Source organism: Lissotriton vulgaris, chromosome 4_1 (assembly GCF_964263255.1).
Source record: "Lissotriton vulgaris chromosome 4_1, aLisVul1.2, whole genome shotgun sequence".
NCBI lineage: Eukaryota > Metazoa > Chordata > Amphibia > Caudata > Salamandridae > Lissotriton > Lissotriton vulgaris.
The window spans coordinates 1,522,483,006-1,522,508,171 of record NC_141691.1 but is presented as its reverse complement, the minus strand read 5'-3'; the positions used below and the strand labels follow the sequence as shown (position 1 = coordinate 1,522,508,171).

At 48.4% G+C, this 25,166-nt stretch overlaps 1 long non-coding RNA gene across 1 annotated transcript in view; it reads right to left on the bottom strand.

The window, feature by feature from the left end:
- Positions 1-16,865: 16,865 nt before the first annotated feature.
- The window catches only part of LOC147724184 (uncharacterized), an 89,718-nt gene continuing 81,417 nt past the window's right edge, over positions 16,866-25,166 (bottom strand). The window contains exon 2 of the long non-coding RNA XR_015310085.1: positions 16,866-17,215. This is a non-coding gene — a long non-coding RNA (uncharacterized LOC147724184). The remainder of the gene's footprint in view (positions 17,216-25,166) is intronic.

The following is a 25,166-nucleotide window of genomic DNA, read 5'->3' as shown; positions in this document are numbered from 1 at the left end:
TAATTACAGACTCTTCTCAGGTCTCCCTTGCCGTTCTAACCACGTTGCACTTGTGCCAGCTGGATCGTGAAAACGGAGTTGCAGTCAATCCGTTTCCCCATATCACTGATATGCTGCAACCTGCAGCCGTCCAGAATGCAGGCATGTGCTTCGGGGCGGACCGGAGTCTATTCAATCCCTTGAACAAACAAAAAGCTGCACGCAGCGTATATATTTTCACTGAAAAATCATAGGTTTCAGGGACGTTCTAGTTAGTTGGACATTTCTCTCGTACAAAACCATAGAAATTCCCTTGTTATAGTTAGTTCACTTAACTATACCTCGCGCCCCCGCAATGCACTACTGATGACGTCACATATTACATCATTCATGACATGGTCAGTGACATCATTGATGACATCACTGAGGACATTATCCATGTGAAAATCTGTTCCATCTCCTCACATTCTAATATAACATTTGATACACCCACTGTAAAATACAGACTACCATTTTCGAAACCATTGACACACCAATACCAGTTACTACATATGCACTCACTGATTGCTAGGTCTACACATACATCCACTCATTTCTAAGGTTTTTTAAATGCTAATTTCTAACTATAAAGTGCCTTAAGCCTATATTTTTTTCAGTGAATATGTATGTTGAGTCACCAAGTGCTGTCAAAATGCCGATAGCCTGTCCATAAAGTGTGAGTGCCAGCCGGGGTGGACAGCCCACCGAAGATATGCAGAAAGTCCAATCCGGCCGGAAGGATAAGGGGGCACACCAATACAGTGTCAATAATTTTATTCCAAGTGAATAAAATAAACCGAACAACTCGTTTCAGCCGAAACGGCCTTTGTCAAGTTCAAAGGGCATCGGAAATGATCCACAATATATCCGCATACGTCATAGTCAACAGTGAAGAAATACTTCATAACATAGATCTTAAATGGTTCTCGAGGTTGCAGATACTTAATTTGATAAAAGCAAAATAACTGAATCTTAGATGGCTAAACAAACAGTGAATTACATAACATGAATTACTAGAACTGCTGAATTTTTCTGGTTTTGTACGAGTAAAATGCTAGCCTAACCATAACGCCCCTGTAACCTTTGTTTTTTTCTGTGAATTTCTAAGGTTTTTTAAATGTATTTCCTAACTATGATGATTATAACCAACACACTAAACACATTACAATATAAATTACTCTAGAATGGCATGTATAACTCCCTTAATATCTCTATAACAGTGTATAACTCAGTGGAATACGTGACTGTATGCATCACTGTAATTCACTGTATAAGTATTTGAGTAGATCTGTGAGACGGCGCATCAGTCTATCAATGGTTCTGTAACAAACAACATGACAGTCTCAATGCATCTATGAGGGGGTGCATCAGTGTCTCAATGGGTCTGTGATTGATTGCATGAGTCTCAGTCGATCTGTGAGTAGGCGCATGATTGTAAGTATATGACTTCGAATGGATCTGTGCGTGGATACATGACTGTCTAAGTGGGTGTCTGAGTGGGTGGGTACATGAGTGTCTGAGTGAGTCTGTGAGTGAGTGCATGAGTCTCTCAGTGGGTCTATGACTGAGTGTGAGTGTCTGAGTGGTTCTGTGAGTGGGTGTGTGGGTCTCCGAGTGGGACTGAGTGGGTGCGTGAGTCTGACTGTATGAGTGACTTGGTACACAAGTGTCTGAGTGGGAGAGAGTGGGTGTGTGTGACTGTATGGGAGTATGAGTGGGTCTGTGAGTGGGTGTATGAGTGAGTGGTTGTGTGAGTGGGTGTGTGAGTTTCTCAAAGGGCCTGTGAGTGAGAACATAAGTCTCTGAGTGGGTGAGTGAATGGGTGCATGCATGAGTGTCTGAGTGGGTCTGTCTGTGACTGGGAGGGCGAGTGTCTGGGTGGGTGGGTACAGGGCCGGCTCTAGGCCCATGGTGGCCCTGGGCAGGGAGCATAGGTAGGGGGCCCGGATGAGGGGGTCCGGGCGGGGCGGAGCGCGCAGGCCAGGAAAGAGGGGAGGGGGTCAGGGAGTTTAGAAGTGGAACAGAGCCAGAGGCCGCCAAATCCCTGCCAGGGGCCACCACGCAAATATATCTCCATCCTCAGAGGATTAATATATTAAGGATATATATTGGCGTGGTGGCCCCTGGGGTTCGGTGGCCCTGTGCAGGTGCACAGCTTGCACATGCCTAGAGCCGGCCCTGGTGGGTATGTGAGTGGGTGGGTGAGTCTGAGTGTATGAGTGACTGAGTGCGTAAGTCTGAGAGGGTCTGTGTGTAGGTGACTGTAAGGGTGTGTGAGTAGCTGTACAGGTGTCTCAGTGGGTCTGTCAGTGGTTGGGTGGGTGTCTCAGTGAGTCTATGAGTACATACGTGAGTGGGTCTGTAAGTGAGTGCATGAGTGCCTAGGTGGATCTGTGAGTGGGTGTAAGAGACTTTAAGTGGGTATGAGACTGTGTACATGAGTCTATGGGTGGGTCTGTATATGGGTGCAGCACTCTCTGGGTGGGTCTGTATATGGGTGCATCACTCTCGGAGTGAGTCTGTAAGTGGGTGCATGAGTACCTGAATGGGTATGAGAGTGGGTACAAGAATATCTGAGTGGGTATGTGGCTGGATCTATAAGTGTGTGAGTTGCTATGTGAATGCCTGTATAAGTGTCCGAGTGAGTTTGACTGCGTACATGAGTCTGTGACAGTGACCGGTGAATGTGTACGAATATTTTTTTTAATATTTTCACCAATATTCACGGTGTCACTGGGTTATTAGTAAAGTTCATGCGACGCTACATAGGGGGGCCATGCTGGCGGACGTGGCATCGTCGCAAATACCTTGCGTTTAAAAAAAACAATTTTGGACACATCATTTGTGTCATTAACCCCCATTTCTCAAACATGGGGTCAGAGTACCTCCACCCTGACCCCTCATGTTAGCTGCAACAGAAATGTTCAGCTTCGGGAACCATTCCCGATCAATAAAATGGCAGGCACAACTTTCTGTTCAGGTTGAGCCCAGGCAATCACAGCATACCCATTGGAACGCAGATTTGTAATTTACCGTGAAATTGTATGGAGTTAACCACAAAACCACCATGAAATATTCGTGGCCGGAGATATCACCATATTGTTCGGATTTAATTTCACAAAAACTACTAAATGGATTTTCACCAAATAACAAAAAAACACAATCAGTAATTTTGTCCAGTAGTTCGGGCTGTACGTTCGACAACACGTTCTTATGGGAATTAATATTACAGATGCACCCTTATTTTGCACCCTTATTTCTTGGTCCATAATGCATGGACCCTCCCACCCCCCCCCCATGACTCACAGTACTCATAGTACCTACTTTGACACTTTTTTGGGAAATGGTTATGAAGATTGGACAAACGGCGCCTAAGTTACAGGCAAGTCGAAAAATGCTTTTTATATGTAAACTAGGTCCTAACTATACCTACTGGCAATCACCAGTAGGTTATATATATCAACAAATATCGCAAGATGAAAAAAATAGATTTCATTTTTACTTTTTGTAAATAATGTGCACATTTCCCCATTTAGAAATGACTAAAAAGTAATAACATTTTTAACACACTGCTATTTCAGTTCAGCTTAGCAAATAAAATGTACTGATTGAATTTAAATAAATTGGTTTTAATGGAAAAGTTACTTACATTCGGTATCGCCTTATCTGGTAGAGACATGATCTAGCAGCAGATTCCTTCCCTTTGAACTTCCAGGCATCAGGCTGGATTCGGAAGATTTTTCCTAGCAGTACCCCTGCACGCCGGTAGGTGGCGTCTGTCGACTCCGTGTGACGTTGGCGGCGTCATGTTCATTGTTGTCATGACGTCAGTGTCGTCAATATAATCTCTACTCTGGCGCACTGATGTCAGTACCTTTCACAACTTTCCCCGCAAGAAACGTGCAGCCATGAAGTGAATTACCATGGTGTTTTAAAAAAGAAGCTAGGGCCCTGAAGGAGGCCAGCCCAGACACTATAGTAATTCCGCAGTGCAGGGAAGACGGATGGGCCAGTCCGGAATCTGCAACTAAATCATGTCTCTACCAGATAAGGCGTTACTGAAGGTAAGTAACCTGTCCATCTGATAGAGACTTCTAGCTGCAGATTCCTCAATTCTACATAGATACTCAAATAATATCTTCCCCGGAGGAGGGACTGCAGAAAAGCTTTAAACCAGGAAATCCTGCAAGACAGAGTGGCCAAAAAGGCCCTCCCTGCAAAACTGAGAATCCAGGCAATAGTGTCTGGCGAACATGTGCAGAGATGCCCACATGGCTGCTTGGCTGATATCTGTAATAGGAACCCCCCACGCTGCAAGGCCATGGTAGCTGCCTTCGCCCTGGTGGAATGGGCCCTAAGACCTTCAGTAGGCTGTTTCTTTGCTAAGGTGTAACATATTTTGATACAGAGGAAAACCCAGAGTGATCTGGTCCTCTTTTGGGCTGCACACCCCTTCTTTTCTCCCTCGTACCCTATAAAGAATTGGTCATCCATCGAAGCTCTTTAGTGCAATCAAGGTAGAACGATAATGCTCTTTTTGGGAACAGACGGTGGAGATGCTTCTCTTCTTTGGAAGTGCGCGGAAGTGCATAGAAAGTGGGCAGAGTAAGTGACTGTCCCAGATGGAAGGGAGTGACAACCATGGGCAAAAAAGACACCCTAGTTCTTAGCACCACTTTGTCCGGAGAGAGGGTGGGGTAAGGAGGCTGTGATGACAAAGCCTGCAGTTCGCTCACACTCCTGGTAGATGTAATTGCCACCAAAAAAGCTGTTTTGATAGTGAGCAACTGTAGAAGGCAGTCGTGCAGCGGCTCAAATGGTGCACACATCAAGAAAGGACCAAATTAAGGTTCCACTGTGGCATAAATAAGGAGAAGGGGAAAACACTTGGGTTAACCCCTTCAAAAACCTCTGCACCTGAAGGGACTTAAAAAGTGAAGCCTGATCTGGCAGGGGAAGAAAAGCTGAGAGGGCCGAAAGGTAGCCCTTCAAAGTGCCCAAAGCAGAGCCCTGGTGGGCCAAGGATAGGATAAGGGGTAAATAGACCATTCTGTACAATATGTGCAAAATTTGTTCCATCAGAAGGTGTATACTGATTTCGTGGAGGGACGCCTGGCTTACAGAATAACTTCACAGACTTCGGGAGGAAGGTCAAAAGCTGTCAACTGTTGCTGTTCAATCTCCACGCAAGGAGGCGGAGAGTGGATAGGCTCGGGTGGAGGACTCACCCCTGCTGCTGCGACAGAAGATCCTCTCGAAGGGGCAGCCTGATTGGAGGATCGGTGCTCATAGCCAGAAGCTCGGGATACCAAACTCTCTGTGTCCAATCGGGAGACACAAGAATGACTTGTGCCCGGTCACTCCTTATCTTCTTGAGCACTCTGGGCAGGAGTGGTATGGGTGGAAAGGCGTACAGGAGGCCTGAGCGCCACTTGCGAAGAAAAGCGTTGCCGAGCGAGAGTCGCATTGAAAACTACAACGCGCAAAACTGCCGACATTGCTGGCTCTCTTCAGAGGCGAACAGATATAACCAAGGCTCTCCCCACCGCTGAAAGAGACCTTGTACCACCTCCGGATGGAGACACCATTTGTGATCCGCAAGGCACCTTCGGCGGAGTTCATCTGCTGTGGCTTTCAGAGAACTGGCTAGATGTTGAACCACCAGGGAAATGACCTGTTGGTCCAACTAAGTCCAGAGGCGAGGTCATCTTGACAGAGTATACTACCCCACTCCGCTCTCTTTGTTGCAGTTCCACATGACGGTAGTGTTGTCCGTGAATACCTAAACTAGCCTTCCCTTGACGGATGGTTAACAGCTTTCAGTGCCAATTGGACTGCACAACGCTCTAATAGGTTGATATGGAGCTTGGCTTCCAGGTAGACCAGAGTCCTCTGATCTCCACCTCCCCAGATGGCCGCCCAATCCCAGAAGAGACGCATCAGTCACTACTGTGAGATCTAAGTGGGGAAGGAAGAGGGGTCTGCCTCTGACCTACTCGCAGTTTGTCAGCTACTACTGCAGGTCTTTCGCTATGGCCTCTGATATCTGAACCAGGTCGGTAAGATTTCCTCGATGCTATGCCCATTTGAACTTCAGGTCCCATTGCAGAGCCTGCATGTGCCAGCTGTCATGGTTCACCAGCAGGCTGCAAGAGGCCATGAGGCCCAACAGCCTCATAGCCACTCTCATTAAAATCCAGGATAGAGGCTGAAACATGGGTATCATAGCCTGAATATCCTTGACTCGCCGTTCGAGAGGATAGGCCTGAAACTGCACCATGTCCAGAACTGCCCCAATAAAAAGGAGCGTCTGAGAGGGAGTCAGGTGTGACTTTGGCACCTTGATAGTGAACCCCGGAAAATGCAGGAGGTTTGCAGCATTCTGGAGGTGGGAGATTAACGCTTGAGGTGATCCTGCCTTCCACAACCAGTCTTCAAGATAGGGGAAGACTGGGGGCACTGGTGATGCAGAAGGGGAGCACTGCAAACTGAAAGTGCTTGTGGCCCACCGTAAACTGAAGTTAGCTGCAATGGGCAGGCAGGACAGGGATATGAAAATAAGCATCTTGCAAATCCAGCGCTACCATCCAGTCTCCCAGGTCCAGGGCAGACAGGACCTGAGCTAGGGTGAGCAGCTTGAATGTCTCCTTTTTGAGGAAGTAATTGAGAGCTCTGAGGTCGAGGATAGGACGAAGGCCTCCATACTTCTTTGGGACCAGAAAATAGCGGGAATAACAACCACAGCCTATTTCTGTCCTAAGAACGGCCAAGAGAGTTTTGACTTCCTCGCGAAGCAAGGCAAGGTAATCAGATCATACTCTGGAGGCATGGATGGAGAGGTTGTCTCGAAGGGGAGGGAGTAGCCCCTTAGGACTATTAGCAAAAACCACCTGTCTGAGGCGATGTCTCGCCAGTGGTGGTGATGATGGCGTATTTTGCCACTAACTGATCATGATTGATCCTGGGGATTGGACTAGGAGGGTTTTGCGGTGGAGGAGAGGATCGTTAGGATCGGTCCCTTAGGCTGGAATAGGGTTGGTGCGGTTGGTAACCCCTTCCGTAGCCACAAAAGGAGCGAAAAGCAGACACAGACCGGGATGTAGTGGTGAGGCCCAAGGACTTGGTCGTACATCGTGAGTCCTTGAAACGCACCTGTGGCATCTGCTTTGTCTCCGAAGAGACGAGAGCCATAAAAGGGCAAGTCTATAAGATTAGCTTGGATTTTCCCCGAAAAACAAGACATTCTCACCCAGGCGTGGCAAAGTACAGCTACCGTCGTTAAAATCACTCTGCCCAGCGAGTCTGTCATGTCCAAGCCACATCCGATGGCGAACTTCTCTGCATCTCTCCAGTCTGAAATGAGTTGGAAGAGTAGAGTCTGGTCCTCCTATGAGACTCTGGGCAGCACCTGCGCAACCCATATCAAATGGGAATAACAGCCCAAAAGGCATGCAGTGTTCACCGACCGTAATACTAGACTGGGGAAAGTAAAACATTTTTTCCCAAAGCTTTCCAGTCTCTTGCATTCCCTGTCTGGGGGTGCGGAAGGGAACGGGCAACGGAAATTGGAAACTTGAACCACTAAGCTTTGTGAGATGGGGTGGACGGCGAGGAAAACTGGGTCGTGCAGGGCGATGGCAGAGGTCAATCGTTCTATTTACAGGAGTTCCTGTGCTGGGCTTGGACCAGGTGCCCAGAAGAATGTCCGTCAAGTACACCAGAATATTTCCAGAGGTAGCCAGTCCACTGGCCTCACCCAATTCCTCATACTAGTCCATTTCATGCTCAGGCTGGTCTTGTAAAGGGTCCAGCAACCCGTCCTAATTTTTCTCCATTCCCAGTCCTTCAAAATAAGGCTGACGAACCGACCTAGGACCCAGGGGTTTCAGTAAGTGCCGATCCATCTCTGGGTCCTCAGGGATAAGAATGGGGCTGGTGCCAGCGGTGTCGGGAGTCTCGGCACGGGGGCCAGAGAAGGTCACAGTGGCATGACCTGCGCTGGTCCGGATCCGCCACTGGATACATTAGGGACGTTGGTGCCGGGGTCAGAGCTGCCGGCACGGAATCCAATGGAGCCCCCTCTGAGCCTCTTTGGCCCGAAGGCAGGCCAGGAGGGTCAGGTCGCCTAAATGAGGCACATGGTGTCATGAATTTCTTTAAGCTGGGCAGAGGTCGCTCTGCCTCCTGGAAAGGCAGGGAAGCGCAGATCCGACCCATGCGCAGGTTCCCCAGAACGAGGACCAAAGCTTGGAGACTCCTCAGTCACATTGGCCGACAGACGGGGAGAAGTTGAAGTATGCTTAGGCTTCTTGTCTTTCGAATGCCAGTTACCTGACTGAACGAATGACTTCGAGTGGGAGGACAGGGACCTAGGACTTCTGGAGTGGTGCCCGGACCTTCCTCTTGACCGAGAATGAGACCTGCGGGACAAACTGTGAGTTGGGTGCCAGGCCACAAGCACCTTTAGTGACCGTTCCCTCAACATTTTTGGAGAGGAGCTTCCAGTTGTGGCCGTGCTCCAGGCACCAGAGACGAATCAAGTGCTGATCCCTCACCGACATGGCATGATGGCCGCATGGTTTGAATCCAGAAGTCTAATTTGACATGTTGGAAAACCTAAACACCAAAAATCGTTGAAAAAAGCCTGCTAAAAGGGTAGCTCTCTTCACGGATCATTACTAGATGGTGCAGAAAGGAAAGAACTGACATCAGCGTGCCGAGGTGGTGCCTATATAGGTTGACGCAGATGTCACTTCCGGCGCGGACACTGCCGTCGTCATGTAGAGCCTTCTAACGCCACCTACCGGCGCACAAGGGTGTTGCTCGAGAAAAAGTCTTCCGGATCGAGTTTTACAAGTTGGAAATTCAAAGGTAAGGAATCTGCAGCTAGATGTCTTTACCAGATTTAGAATGTTCTACTTACCTTGCTTATTCTGGTCTGTATTCAACATCCTGCTCTTGGTAGCTTTGTGATGTTCTTTTCAAACTGTGCCTATGGGACGGTTGGTTGGGGACTTCCACTCGATAGATTAGCACAGGACATGAGCTCCCACTTTCGTAGCATAAAGTTCTTGCTTCTCCATGGTTGCATGGGTTGTTCATAGCCACATTTGGTGACGAGCTCCGTTTCATAAGTGGAAGTTCACACATTGGCTTCAAGAATTTCTTCGTCTTTGCTGCAGCCTCATCCTGTGCACATCTTCTCTGATGCTGTGAAACCCTGTTTGCTTCTCATCCTTCTTCCGCTTTTTCGCTGGGGTTTCTAACTTCCTTAGTTTTAGCGCTGCATTGTTTGAGTGCGGTCGGGTGAAGGTACTCGTAGGCAACCAGAACACACCTATTCCTTTCCGTCACATACCTTGCTCAGTGTTCTAGACATTTGGAAGTCATCAACTTGAATACAAGGACATCACACACGTGACATCACAATGTGGCAGCTGTCTTGGATGTAGCCAACTCATCGAGAGTTACACTACTTTTGAGCAATTAAATTCTTTTCAAGCAATTTGATCTACTTTCATTTGAATTCTTTAGCAATCAATCTTTTCTCTTCTTTTCAACTGACCAATTTCACCTCGTGGCCAACTCCTCTTCATGGTATTTTAATGGCACTGTAAGGAAGGATGTGTAACTTTGTCTAAAGTGTTTCGATACATTTTAAAATGTTTATTTCTTTTTCTCTTTTTAATAGGTGTCTGGCGTTGCATTTTCATACACAGCTTCTAATGACAATTTAGTTCAAATTCCACCATTTCTACAAAAGCTGGGAAAACATCCTTTGCAATGGAAAAATTGTCAATCGTCTTTGAAAATTACTCAGTGGCCATTGATGCCACCAAGTTTGAACCAGTGAGCAAAACAGCCTTACTTTTCAGCCACTTAGATCCACGAAGGGCAACAGATTTTTGATAATTTATTTGAGCTGGAAGTTCCCACTTGTGAATGTCATTGTAGGGATGAGTACATTGGAGGCAGAAACAACACTCAAGAATACATTTGCAGAATAACCAAACGTCTTGTTGGAAAGGTTCAACTTTTCAGGAGAAAACAGTCTCTATATAAAAATGTTGAAGCAAATTGTCTCACGTCAAAGGTTTTTGGCATCTACCTGTAATTCGCTTGGATTTATATTAACGAGCATTTACAATGCAATAGGTCTCGCAGTGACAATGTTTTGAGTAAATGGCCTTGTAAATTACATTAAAAGTGTATTAAAATGATTGGAATGTAAAATGCAAATAGTGTTAAAATTTATGAATGGAAAAGTTATTAATTGCATTTATATGAGTGCGAGCTATTGGCTTTGTAAATGTTAATGGCTTGTGCCAATGTGAGTTTTGTTAAGCAAAATAAATATAATGTATTTGTAATGCTAATAGGATAAAGTTACTGCCAGTGCTCAGCACCGGTGAGACCCGGCCCACTTAAAGCCCTGCCCGACGCGCAAAACTTTACTTTGTCTCTCTTGCTCTGAACTGATGACGGTATTGCAAACAAAACAAGTGATGGACCGAATGTGGATCAATGTCACACATTCACCCCAGTCAAAAGATCTGGGCCCAAATCCATCGTTTTTTTGCACTCCACACCACCCTGGGTTAGACAATGGCGATAAGCAAATCAGCTCTGACCCTGTGCCCCATGGGAACAGTCCAGAATGAACTACAAAAGCCATGTCCTTCCCAGAACGGAATCAAGCATCCGAGGACCGGACCGGTTTCGAGGTAACACCTCTCATCAGCCCGGCTAGCTTGACTCCAGTGGTGTGGAGTGCCTGGGACCCACGTCTGAGCATCCCCAGCGCACTTATGGCGGTATTGCAAACAAAACAAGTGATGGACCGAATGTGGATCAATGTCACACATTCACCCCAGTCAAAAGATCTGGGCCCAAATCCATCGTTTTTTTGCACTCCACACCACCCTGGGTTAGACAATGGCGATATGCAAATCAGCTCTGACCCTGTGCCCCATGGGAACAGTCCAGTCCGAACTACAAAAGCCATGTCCTTCCCAGAACGGAATCAAGCATCCGAGGACCGGACCGGTTTCGAGGTAACACCTCTCATCAGCCCGGCTAGCTTGACTCCAGTGGTGTGGAGTGCCTGGGACCCACGTCTGAGCATCCCCAGCGCACTTATGGCGGTATTGCAAACAAAACAAGTGATGGACCGAATGTGGATCAATGTCACACATTCACCCCAGTCAAAAGATCTGGGCCCAAATCCATCGTTTTTTTGCACTCCACACCACCCTGGGTTAGACAATGGCGATAAGCAAATCAGCTCTGACCCTGTGCCCCATGGGAACAGTCCAGTCCGAACTACAAAAGCCATGTCCTTCCCAGAACGAAATCAAGCATCCGAGGACCGGACCGGTTTCGAGGTAACACCTCTCATCAGCCCGGCTAGCTTGACTCCAGTGGTGTGGAGTGCCTGGGACCCACGTCTGAGCATCCCCAGCGCACTTATGGCGGTATTGCAAACAAAACAAGTGATGGACCGAATGTGGATCAATGTCACACATTCACCCCAGTCAAAAGATCTGGGCCCAAATCCATCGTTTTTTTGCACTCCACACCACCCTGGGTTAGACAATGGCGATATGCAAATCAGCTCTGACCCTGTGCCCCATGGGAACAGTCCAGTCCGAACTACAAAAGCCATGTCCTTCCTGATAAAGCGTGTTCACATCCTCAGTTCATAGGATGCTGTAATAGTCTGTATTGCAGTGTATGATGTTTGACATTTAAAGGGGCTTACATTGAAGACCAGCTTCTGGGCCCTTTGTACCCTATATTGTGAACTCGCCATGTATCACTAAACTGAAGTACAGATCCACATGATTGTTGGAGTTTTTGGCCATTACACACAGAAGTAAAATTGTGATGGAGCAGATAAACTGTATGATAAAAATTACAAAGTTCATTCTGCTGAGGGAGATGGGAGTGCTAGGAAGAGCTATTAAAAGAATAACATTCACCTGAATGTTATCAAAGCAGTTTTGGTGGAATGTTTCCAAAGTGGCACTTCTACACTCTTCTGAAGTGCTCTAAACTGGGCGAAATATCGTGTAGGAGTTGCATTGTAGCAACATTTGAGGACATGTATTACTGCACAAAAAAAACGGAGTAACCCTACTATAGGATTTTTTAATGTGATTTGAAGGCAAAACGTGGACGCAAATTTTAGATATAATACTGCCTGTAAAATAAATAACTACAGTTCCTAAAACACTGCTGGAGCCATGCGAGAGTGGAAAGGATATTACAACCTAGAAATGCATCTTACAGTTATTAAGGCTGTTCTGATGGAGAGCATACACTATGTGTACGAAATAGTAAAAAGTACACTTGTACACTAAAAAGAAATTTTGATTGAAGAAAATTGTGGTAGAAGTTAGTAGATAACTATTTCTTCGGTAAAATGAATGTAGTGGAGCGCGGCCTTCATTAGTTCCTGCTCACTTCGACCTTTGGTGTTAAAAAACAAGCACATTATTCCAGGCACTTAACGCAGGATAGCTGAGAACGAAAGCACTGCCCTCTGGAGATAAAAGGGAGAGAAAACAGGGGATATTTATCCAGCAACTGACCTGGACAATGTGCAACTAAGAATCCATGTCATATGCCAGCATCCCCCACATGACCAAACAGTGTGATCCCAAGCAAACTGCTTTATTTGACGGTGCCTCGTTTTTATTTAGTGTCAAATCTAAGAGGACCTTCAATCAGTTCAGGGTGTGATCAACAACAACAAAAAAACGTACCTGTTTCCGTATAAATAATCTTTAAGTTGCTTCACATAGAATAATAATAGGGCATATGCACCACCCAAGACAAACTGACATCTTTGTTTATTGTGTCAGCGTCATCAGGGGTCGTTGGGGGTGGGGGGTGCTTTTGACGGATATCAATGAAATGATTTAATCTAAGGTATTAAAAAGAAATATATTCGATATATAACAACATTTTACCTTGAAAGACTCATATTTTAGCATTAGGTGTCTTGTGTCATTTACAGGACACATTGTTGATAGATCTGCTCCTGCTTAGGCTCTTACAGTCATGACAGAAGACTGAAAACGGCATCAGGGAAGGTGCAGACATGCTGCTGCATTTTTAGTTCATTCGTTAAAAAGAGTACTGTAAAGCTGCAATGCAATGCTAACGGCAAAGTGTCTTGTCTTCGGGAACCTGTTCTACTCAAGTTGTGAGCACAACAGTGCTTTACTGAGAGGTTACTTTTGAGGATGCAGCTTTGATCAAATGTGAGAATGTGAGTTGAACCGACGTCTTCCTTGGATTTCTTAACCGACGAGCTGCAAAAACAGCCTTCCACAGCAACCTACTTCTTGAGCGAAGCAGTGGTATTTGTAGCCATGTCCACAAGCCCCACCGCAGTCACTGAACGGACTACTTTGGTAACCTTACAGTCATGGGTGCTTGGACTGGGAATGACAGTGCATGGGGAATTATCGTGTTACCTAGCCCTAAGTGCAGACTGATTGCGAATCTGGCTAATCTAATGTATGTGCAGAGGACTAGGCCTGTCCGAGAGACAGCTGTGCACATAGTGTGCCCACATAGTCGACGGAGGACTATTTACCCCGTCCTGGAGCACAAAACTACTGGATCTCTATGTCAAAGACCACTGAGCTGCATTCTTCTGTTTCGTAAGGAGGTTATGCACACCAAAGTTGCGGACTGCGTTCGACCACCAACCCTTCACCATGAAACCACTCAGGTACCACAGGTGCCAGCCTACAGTTGGAACACAGAACTGTGTTCCATGAACTCAAAAGCAAGGACTTGAGACGAACTACAGGAAAACAACAAGGGGAAAAAGATCAAAGTAACTGACTGAACATTAAACCCATGGGAAAGTTATCTGCACCTGATAATTCATGGCTTTGTAAAATACTGCTACTATGACCATCTGGGAGGAAATAAGCATTGCATTGAGTAGAGGAGGCATGGAACGTCCACAGGGGGTGAAAAACGTAATGAGGGGTAACACACTGTATTTACAAAATGGACTGTGCGAGTATGCAGTTCTGCTTTCTGGCTAAAAGTGCATAATTCCACAAAAGATACAAGCACTGGGCTGGACGTTGTAGTTATTGTGCCTGTTTATCGAGGATTGCTGGGCTCTTGATACCCACACTACCTCACCGAGTTGCCTTTGACTGCTTCCCCCACCCTACCCCGAGTGTCCGGCTGCAGAGGGCGTGTGTCCTTTGCCCAGTTTGCAGAGCCAGAGTAGGACGGGCCCCGGATCAACAGTGGAAAACTACTTCAACCACCACAGATAAGGGGGCCTGTAGCCTCTTTCAGCCCTGAGCCCGCCAAGCCCCCCTCCCACCAAAACCTCATCAATGGGACAGTGTCCGTCATTTCCAGCGTCCTCTCACGAGCCCTTAACACGCAGAGAGGATTGTTCTGCCCAGGATTACATTAGCGTGTGCACGTGGAGGAGGGGCGCGTTCCAGATTTAGAGTGCTCAGTGCAGGCACTGCGTCCAAACTTCACCCTTGTAATTAAAGAGCAAACTGGAAGTAATATGTTAAAAGGGCAGGATCCCTTCAAAAGGGAATGGAAGGGCTTGGTGGCATGCATTAGAGTTCTTGGCAAATCACAGTGTAGCGTGGCATTCCCACAAAGCGTGACCGAGCCAAAGGAGTAAAAATAAACACTTGCACATAAATGTATATCCACAAATCCTTTTTGGGAAGCCTGGGAAACCAACTAGCATCTTAGGGCGGGTTTTATCAACTCTGCTATGTAAGGGGGGGGGCGAATATTTTCAACTGCACAAGTATTACAAGTACAATTCTTGCATCAAAAATGTAACGCAATTAATACAGAATAAAGACAACATGGAACAGTCCTTACAGCAAACACCGATACCAAACGCATCACGTAATCCTTATTCTGATCGCTGACACCTCTGAAACTCTCGCGTTTCCAGTGTGCTTGGCTGTGAGAGGAACATTCATCAGGGCGGCTCGAGGCGCCCAGTGCGGCCCCCGTGCTCTACATTTAAAGACAGCCCAGCTCGGACAGCAAGCCAGGCAACCTGTGTTAGGACGGGGGCGGGGCCGCAAGAAGACAGGAAGCAGACGGGAGCCTACCCCGCGCTCCTGTGCCCGTGAAGCCAGCCGGAAAAAGAGAGCGTGTGAGCCAGCGGGGCTCCTAGGCTCGTGGAGAGCCCCGCCTGCCCAGCTGGCGATAGAGAGCCCGGTGAGCAGGGACTTGGTGGGGGGGGGGGGGGAATAAGGGAAAGGAGCACTTTGGGGCGCATTGACGGGCCGCGAAGCCGATGGCGTAGCTGGGAGGGAAAGTGAAAGTAACTGGAGGAGGCTTGCAAGGGAGACATGAGATGGGCACAGCGCGTAACTGTACGTGGTGAACGCGCGTGCCCCAGTCCGGCCTGCAGCCTGGGCATGCCCATCTCCTGTCTCCCTTGCAAGCCCTTGAAAGCAGAGTCAACGACTATAGGTCTCGCTGGCGACAGCGCTTCGCGCTGTATCGCCAGGTGCGAGACCTAAAAACCAACTTGTAAACAGTTTTTACTCTAAAAACAATCAAGAAACAGCTTGCAGTGACCCTAAGTCATCTGAAGTAATTAACACTGCCAAAAGCATCAAACGTTGATTCATTTCCAGCAAACCTATGACCTTGGAACATTCGATTAATCTTTATGCGGCTGTGAATCCATTTTCTGAAGGAGAGCCTGTGATTGCAATTACTGTAAAAGGATAAACTCAGTAGAAATGTACCAAAGAAAGGGCAAATTGCACATAACAGGTGTGGGTGGGTCCAGACCCTGTTGGGCAATCATGTATATTGTCCTGCGTTTCCTAAGTGTTGTAATAAGTACAGAAAATCTGGCAAATTCCACAGTGATTGGAAAGGAGTAAAATGCTTGCTATATTGAACAGTGTGGATATTGATATGGATGAGTGTACGAGTGACTTATCTGAACTTCTTCTCACCATTGAGACAGATCCTAATCCAGATGGCAAAGTGAAAAACATGTTCTATGAGATGGTGGTGGGTAATGTTACCTTAAACATGATGGCTGACTCTGGTGCTCCCATCACAATTTTACCTGATTTGGTTTTCATCAATTTTAGAGTGCAACCAAAAAATATCTTTATTCTTTAAAAAATATATATGTTTAGGGTGTGACGTAGAACCATTTCCCCTACATGTTAGAAAGCAACTTAAGACCATCCTATTCCGCTTCTGACTCCCATTCATTAGTTTTATTTTTTGCAGCCTGTCCGAAGCGCAGAGATACCCCTTCGGGGATCGATTCAGGTGCTATATATATATATTAAAAAAAAATAATGGGCACATGGCAAACATGATTGGTCATATTTATATTATTATGTGTAAAATTTGGAATGCCTCTATCTGTGTGCGACTGTCTAAGCATAACTATCCTCCATCCCCAAAAGTGGTTTTATCTACCCTACGTTGACCTCCTGATTTCAACAGTGAGTCTAACTCCTGTGCGCACTGAAGGCCTTGCAAGTGCAATATAGTGGTGGGCAATCGCTTGCATTTACTTCAATTTAGCTACACGTCAAACCGAGCTGACTAAAATACAGACGAGCGTGACCAAACAGACCAACAGATTTCTAGGGATTAAGGTGATTAACGGCACAGCCAAATAAGCACCGCAAAGAAGCCAAAATGCTGTGAAGTAGTACAAAAGAATTAGAAAATTAACAAGTACAAAGCACCACAGCACACCAGGTCTGCAATACTAGAATGCTGTGTACATTAAAAATGTCTAACTTGGAAATATGGATTGAAAAATCTACAGTCGGAGCACAATAAATGCTTCAAAAAGACATTTTATTGAAAAAAGTACAAATGCAAAATTTTGCTGCTCAATTTACAATATAAACATACAAAACACATACACACAAATGAACACATTGGGAGAAAATGCATCGACTCAGTACATTGTTACGATGCACGCAGAATGCTATTTGATAATAAGCGTGTTTGCCTATGTTAAGCTGGGGAGTTATGTGATTATTTGAAGTCGAATTTAAAACAAAAGCCAGAGGTCCTAGGGTCTCCGGATCAGGTCGCCAAAGTATGCTGTGATTGTCTTCAAGGCATTGTTGAGAAAATTCTGTTCGATTTCGACTTGCCCACCTGGACCAGCTAAGGAAGCTACCTGTAAAATAAAAAGATAAATGCATTCAATTCCCAATCCCTTATATATATATCAAACATATGGTTTTATACAAATGATAACAACAGCACAGCCCTAAAAACAGGCGTAGTTTTGAAACCACAACAAAGACACGTTCAGAAGTCAGAGTACCACACATCCATTATTATGTGGTATCGTTAGCACTTAGACGTGATTTAAATGGATGGCTCTTTCATCCCTTTATCCTACTTTTGCGGTTTGAACTCCGATGAGATTAATAAACTGGTGTTCCTGGGGGGACATGGGCTGTGTTATCCAACAGTCTAGGTGTCCAGTGTTTCATAACCCATTTATACAGATAACATACGTTATATTAAAGTAAACGCTATCCATGGCTTGTTGGGGATCTAAGTATTTCATAGAAAGCCAGATGTATGACCATTTTAGGCCGTTTGAGACCGCTAAATCGGGCTGGGGCATGTACAAACTCAATTTTGCGAGTAGATAACCTATTACCGACTCGCAAAATAGGGTTTGCAACTCGCTATTAGGAATGGGCATGCCAAGGGCGTCCCTTACTAATAGCGACTTGCAGTGCCATATATTAATGTTTTGTGGCCGAAACGCGGTTGCAAAACCTTAGCATTTTACCACTAATGGAAAGTTGGTGGTAGACCAGTCGCTAATGGGAAGGGGGGTCCCCGAGTGACTCCTTTCCCTTTGCGAATGTGGGACCAAATATATATAAAAGCAAATATATATAAGAGCAAGCAGTGGTCCCATGGACCATTGCCTGCTCTTAAAAAATTACATTGAAACGTTTTATTTTTACTTTTGAAACGCACCCCGTTTTCCTTTACGGAAAACAGGCTTTAAAGAAAACGGGCTGTTTTAAAAAAAAACAGCTGTATGGACATGGTGGGCTGCTGACCCCAGGTCACCATTCCTGTGAGTGCCGGCCATTCCCAATGAGTTGCAAATTGCGACCTGCCTCATGAATAATAATGAGGGAGGTCCCTTGCAACCCATTTGGGAATCACAAACAGTTGTCCAACCCATTTTGCGAGTCTCAAATAGCAAATTGCAAAAAAAAAAAAAAAAAAACAATCGCAATTTGCGACTCGCAAAATGGAATGGTCATACATCTGGCCCTTAGTCTAAATATTTGTGATTTCATCTGTAATACTTACTAGCTGAATACCTGCTAAATAAAGCATTTCATACATGTAACCAACTGAATACTCTGTACAAAACCTGAATGGACAGTCTTATTAATATCTTCTAGTTTGCCTTCTTGAACAGTAAGTGTGTCTTAATACATGTGCTTCTATTGAAGGCAGTACCTACAGGTTGTGTATTGTCTTTGTGCCTTCTGGAATATCTACGTGCAAGACTTGTTCCAGTCCAGTGTCACAACAGAAAAGAATCCAGGAAAAAGCAACTTTGTGGTAAAACAGTATAAAGGGTGATACTGAGATTAAGGTGTTTGAGGTGAGACTAAGAAATGCAAGTGTTTTAGAGGCTCACTGTGAACTACATGTTCTCTGAAACTCATTTATATCTCTGCGACAAAGTACAGATGACCAGCATAAGAGACAACAATTACAAACATTTGGCGATACGCGTGAAAAAGAGAAGAAAGTAATTTTTGATGGAGACTTCACTGTAAGAAACTAGACAACATTTATAGTAGTGTACTGATCACTTGAGTGAACAATATAATACAAAACAGGGCAAATCAGGACCCAAGCGAAGAACCAGAGCTACTACATTTTGTTTAAAATACAATGGCTCATCCAGTCACGGATGGAAATGGAGTCAGAACTGGTCAGCAGGAAAGAAAAAAATATATATTGATCGGTCCTTATGTTAAATCATTTCCCCTTATTAAAGCAAACAGACCTTAGAGAAATAAACACATACAGACATGCAATTTCATTCTTTATTTTAATAGCAACCTGCGTATAAAGATAATCATGACTTTTTGGACTTCGTGCTCAACGTTGACATATAGGTGATATAAGGATGTTTGCATATTTGCAGCAATCCTAGAAGACATGAACACGGTTTCATGTGACAAATAGAAGGTAGCAAAGTCGAAATAACACAATCTGGCCAGATGATTACATTATAGACACTTCTATGTCTGCTTGAATCAGTGGCCTTGTTTCGACTCTCATATTGTTTGTTGGATAACCCCCCAGGATAAAAGTTAACATTCTTTTCATTCACAGCCCTTGCATGTCTCGGTTTATCCTCCTGCAACTAAAATTACACTGGTGTTACCGTAGTTGAGTAAGACTTGTCTTTCAAATACAGTCACATTGGATTTGCAATATTTTCTTAGTTTCTAGTATCTGAAAGGGACACGTTAGTGATAGATTCCTTACCTTAGAATATCCCCAGGCGTCAGACTGGATCCGGAAATTTTTGCGTAGCAATACCCCTGCTCGTCGGTAGGCGTCGTCCGCGGCTCCGCGTCCGTCGTCGTTAGCGCCGGAATGACGTCGTCGGAGTACTTAGACGCCGCCCATGCGCGCTGACGTCAGTTCTTCTTTTTTCCGCGCCAGCAAGCTCTACCCCTTAGTCATTTTTTGACTAAACATTTTGATCTTTTTGATCATTTCTCTTTCCGAGTCTTCGACTCCAACGGTGCCGGTAGGGATGCCCGGGTTCAAACCCTGCACGAAGTGCTACCGACTGATGTCGGTTACTGACCCCCATCGCCGGTGCCTGAAGTGTCTAGGCCTCGACCACGACGACCGCACCTGCTCCGACTGTCGGGCACTGACGTCGAAAGCTAGGCGAGAGCAGTCTCGCAAGCAGCTCGAGCTCCGGCAGTCGGCCCCTGCCGTTCCAGGTCCCGGTACCACGGGAGGTCGAGGGATCGGTCGCGGGGTCGGAGTCGCAATCATCGCAGCTCCGGGAGTGGACATCGGTCGGGATCCAAGTCCTCAGGTAAGAGGCATGAGAGGTCGGAGAGGCGTCATCGCTCCTTCGACCCACCCCGACGCACGCACGATGCGGCCGGGGGTTCGGGTGACCCCACCCACACGGCTCCGACGGAGTCGCAAGCGTCGCCGCCTGCCCCACAACTTCGGGTCCCTGGGCACGCCGCGACGCCGCAGGAGATCGAGCGGTACCTCATGGCCATGAAGTCCCTCCCTCCTCAGTCAGGTTCCGCAGCGCCTTCGGGCCCGACGGTTCCGTCTGGAGGCCCTAGCGGGTCGGGTGCTTCGGCCCCGGCGCGTGTCTCGGGCCCGACGCCGCCGGCGACTTCCGTCCCGGCGCCACAGGACCTCACCGGATCCGCTTCCGGATCCGGGTAGTCGCCGGTCGACCTCACGACCTCACCGGCGCCGGCCCCGCGGGTGTCGCCCCCGGCGTCCACTGTGGACGCCGTCCCCAGTCTTCCATTCGGTCCAACTCTGGCGCCGGAACAGCGCCGCTTCCGACGGCCTTTGGAGATTTTCATTTCCATGAGGAGGCCCGTCTGTTGAACCTGTTTTACAGGAGACGGGTGGCGAGGGTGACTGGGAGGGGTCTGAGGACCCTCTGGCACTGGAGTGCCAGTCTCAAGAGGACTAAAATTATGAGCTTGGGGAGGCCAGTGGTCTTGACGCTTCGCCAGACACTGGATTTGTCTCCCCTCTCTCCGTGGCTACGGAGGAGGGGGCTGCTTATAGTGTAGTGGTGACGAGGGCGGCCAAGGCCTTAAACCTTGAGCTCCCCGTCGCGGCCTGAGGACTAACCTCCTCACTGAGGTACTCAAACCGCAGGCAAGCTCCAATGAGCCTCTGCTGCCGTTCAATGAGGACTTGTGTGACGTTCTTGTGGGCACTTGGTCCAAGCCCGCCACAGGTCCGCCTGTGGATAGGAACGTGGCCAGATGCTACCGCCCGGCCCTGGGCGACCCTTGCTTTTTGTCCACCAACACCACCCCCGAGAGCCTGGTTATCCAGGCCTCTACTTCCCAGACAGCATTCCCGACGGCTCCCCCCGATCGGGAATCCAAGAGATATGAACAATTCGGGAAGAAGGTGTTCTCGCCCCTGAGTTTGGGGATGCGGTCTGTCAATACCGCTTGTCTCTTGGGCCGCTACCCCCACACTCTGTGGGACACGGTCGCGGACGTGCTGCCACAATATCCGGAGGAGTTCCGGGCTAAACTCAGCCAAGCCCTTCTGGAGGGCCGAGATGCAGCGCGATATTCCATCCGGTGTGGGCTGGATACCACGGACTCACTGGGCAGGGCGATTGCAACGACAGTGGTGGTTCGACGCCACGCCTGGTTGAGGTCCGCCAACTTTTCGGCCGATGTCCAGGCCACTTTGCTGGACATGCCGTTTGATGGCCGTCGCCTCTTTGGCGACAAGGCAGACCATGCGCTTGAGCGTTTTAAGGACTCCAGAGCTACGGCCAAGTCCTTGGGCCTCTCGGCCACACGCCAGCAATCGGGTGCCTTTCGCTCCTTTCGTGGCCAAGGAAGGGGCGCCCCCACACGTGCTGCCAGCCACGCGCAGCAGAATGTTCAACAGCGCGGTGGCGGCCGTGGAAACCGCCGTGGCGGCGGTCGGGGACAACGGCGAGGCCAGTCCACACCTCCCTCCGCAGCACCCGCCTCAAAACGTTCCTAGTCCGAGTTTTCAGGCCCATGTGACGCCTGTGGGAGGCAGGGTTCGCCATCACCTCTCCCACTGGTGCACTGTCACGTCGGACAGGTGGGTGCTGCAAATCGTCCGAAGGGGCTACTCCCTCCCCTTCGAGGCGACCCCTCCAGCCATGCCACCGCAATTCCACCGCGTGTCGGGGGATCAGTTGCAACTTCTGCAAGAGGAAGTCACGGCCCTCTTGGCCAAGGGGGCCATCGAGCGTGTTCCTGGGCCGGAAGTAGGGTGTGGTTGTTACTCCCACTACTTTCTGGTACCCAAGAAGGGCAAAGGGGGCCTACGCCCTATCTTGGACCTGCAGAACGTCAATGGCTTCCTCCGGAAGGAGAAGTTCAAGATGCTGACTTTGGCTCAGGTCTTAGCTGCCCTAGACCCTGGAGACTGGCTGGTAGCGTTGGACTTGCAGGACTCTTATTTTCACATCCCTGTCCTGCCGCCCACCGGCGTTACCTGCGGTTCACGGTAGGGCACGAGCACTTTCAGTTTACCGTGCTCCTATTCGGCCTTACCAGCGCCCCACGGGTGTTCACGAAGGTGATGGCGGTGGTCGCAGCTCATCTGCGCAGGTTAGGGGTGTGAGTCTTCCCCTACCTCGACGACTGGTTGTTGAAGGCGGGCTCGCCCCAGACAGTTGTCAGCCACATCCAGACTACGACCGACCTCCTGCACTTGCTGGGGTTCTCCATCAACGTGCTGAAGTCGCACCTGTGTCCCTCTCAGAAGCTCCTCTTCATCGGAGCGGTTCTCGGGTTTTCCCACCCGAACAGCGGGTTCGGGATATCAGGCTCTGATTCCAATCTTCCAGCCTTTATCCTGAGTCTCGGTCAGGTTGACATTGCGGCTTCTGGGGCTGATGGCCTCCTGCATCCTTCTGGTGCATCACGCCCGGTGGCGGATGCGGGCTCTGCAGTGGGACCTGAAGTTACAGTGGGCCCAGCATCAGGGCAACTTGTCCGATCATGTCTTAATCTCGGAGGGCACTGCGAGACAACTGCAGTGGTGGCTCACGGACCGCGATTGGGTCAGTGGCAGATCCCTCTCCCTACCCCACCCGGAGCACATGGTTGTGACAGACGCGTCCCTCCAGGGCTGGGGTGGCCACATGGGAGAGGCGGAGATCAGAGGCCTCTGGTGTCCGGCGGAGTCCCGGCTCCATATCAACCTCTTGGAGCTGCGGGAGATTTGTGTAACACTGAAGGCATTCCTCCCCTCTGTCTGGGGAAGTGTAGTGCAGGTATTCACGGACAACACCACCGGCATGTGGTACTGCAACTAACAGGGCGGGGTGGGGTCGTGGACCCTATGCCAGGAGGCTCTGCGCCTCTGGCAGTGGCTGGAACATCAGGGCGTGACCCTGGTGGTTCAACACCTGACAGGCTCTCTGAATGCCAGGGCGGACGAACTCAGCAGTCGGTGCATGATGGATCACGAATGGCGTCTGAACTCGGACGTGGCGCAAGGCCTCTTTCAGCAATGGGGAGAGCCTTGGTTAGATCTATTCGCCACAGAAGAGAACGCGCAATGTCATCAGTTCTGCGCGTTGGAAATTCCAAGGCGGCACTCGCTCGGAGACGCTTTTCGTTGCGAGTGGAGTTGCGGTCTATTGTACGCCTTTCCGCCTATACCACTGCTGCCCAGAGTGCTGAAGAAGATCAGGCGCGACCGGGCCCAGATTATCCTTGTGGCTCCGGACTGGGCACGAAGATACTGGTATCCCGAGCTACTCAGCATGTCAGTCGATCCCCCGATTCGTCTGCCTCTTCGGGAGGACCTTCTGTCGCAGCAGTAGGGGACGGTTCTGCACCCGAACCTGTCCAGTCTCCACCTACAAGCTTGGAGATTGAGCGGCGGCAGTTGAGGCCATTTGACTTGCCTCCCGAAGTCTGCGATATCATTCTGGTAGCCAGGCGTCCCTCCACAAAGTCGGTATACGCCTGCAGGTGGAACAGATTTGTGGCATGGTGCACAGCAAAGGCTGTGGACCCACTCTCTGCACCCCTTTCTGAGGTTCTCCTCTTTCTTCTTTCTCTTGCCCAGCAGGGCTCTGCTCTGGGAACTCTCAAGGGGTACCTTTCTGCTCTTTCCGCCTTCTTACGGCTACCAGATCAGCCTTCCTTGTTCAAGTCCCCCATTGTAAAAAGGTTTTTGAAGGGCATCACACACATGTTCCCTTCGTGATGCCCCAGTGGGACTTGAATCTTGTGCTTACTTACCTCATGTGTGCTCCCTTTGAGCCGCTCTATAACTGTCCTCTCCGTCTTCTTACTCTGAAGACTGCTTTCCTGGTTGCCATCACCTCTGCCAGGAGAGTGAGTGAGTGAGCTCCAGGCTTTTTCTTCTACACCTCCTTTCCTCTCTGTTCATCCGGACAAGGTTGTGTTGCGAACAAGACCTTCCTTCTTGCCCAAGGTTGTCACGGCCTTCCACATCGGGCAGTCCATTACTTTGCCCACCTTCTTCCCGCCTCCGCATCCCTCGAAAGAGGAAGAGAGGCTCTACCGTCTGGACCCAAAACGTGCGCTCTCTTTTTATCTAGATCGCACATGCCAGTTCCGGATGGATGACCAACTCTTCGTTGGTTACGTGGGCGCTAAGAAGGGAAAGGCGGTGCACAAGAGGACCATCTCGCGGTGGATCATCTTGTGTATCCAGGCATGTTACTCCATGGCCAAAAAAGAGCCCCCTGCTGGATTGCGGGCTCATTCTACTCGGGCCACGGCGACTACAAATGCTCTGGGCCGAGGAGTGCCCTTGCAGGACATTTGCCAGGCAGCTACGTGGGCCTCGCTGCACACGTTTGCACGACACTACTGCCTGGACAGCCAAGTCCGGAGGGATGGCTTCTTTGGCCGTTCCGTCCTCCAGGACTTTCTGGTGTGATTATTGGTTCGCAGACTCACCACCGGGGTTGGTATTGCTGGGGTATCTATTCTAAGGTAAGGAATCTATCACTAACGTGTCTCTTTCAGATGCACAAGTTACTACTTGTGTAACGATATATCTGTAAGAGACATTAGTTAGTGATAGATTCCTTACCGACTCACCCATCCTCCCCGTTCTGCGAACTGATATCTAGGGTTAAGGTCATCCCCTTTCAGGGCCCTAGTTTCATGGCACCAGTGTTGGTTCTATCATGGCTCTGCGTATCTGGCGCGGAAAAGCTGTGTATCAGAACTGATGTCAGCGCGCATGGGTGGCGTCTAAGTACTCCGACAACGTCATTCTGGCGCTAACGACGCCGACGACGGACGCGGAGCCGCGGACGACGCCTACCGACGCGCAGGGGTATTGCTACGCAAAAA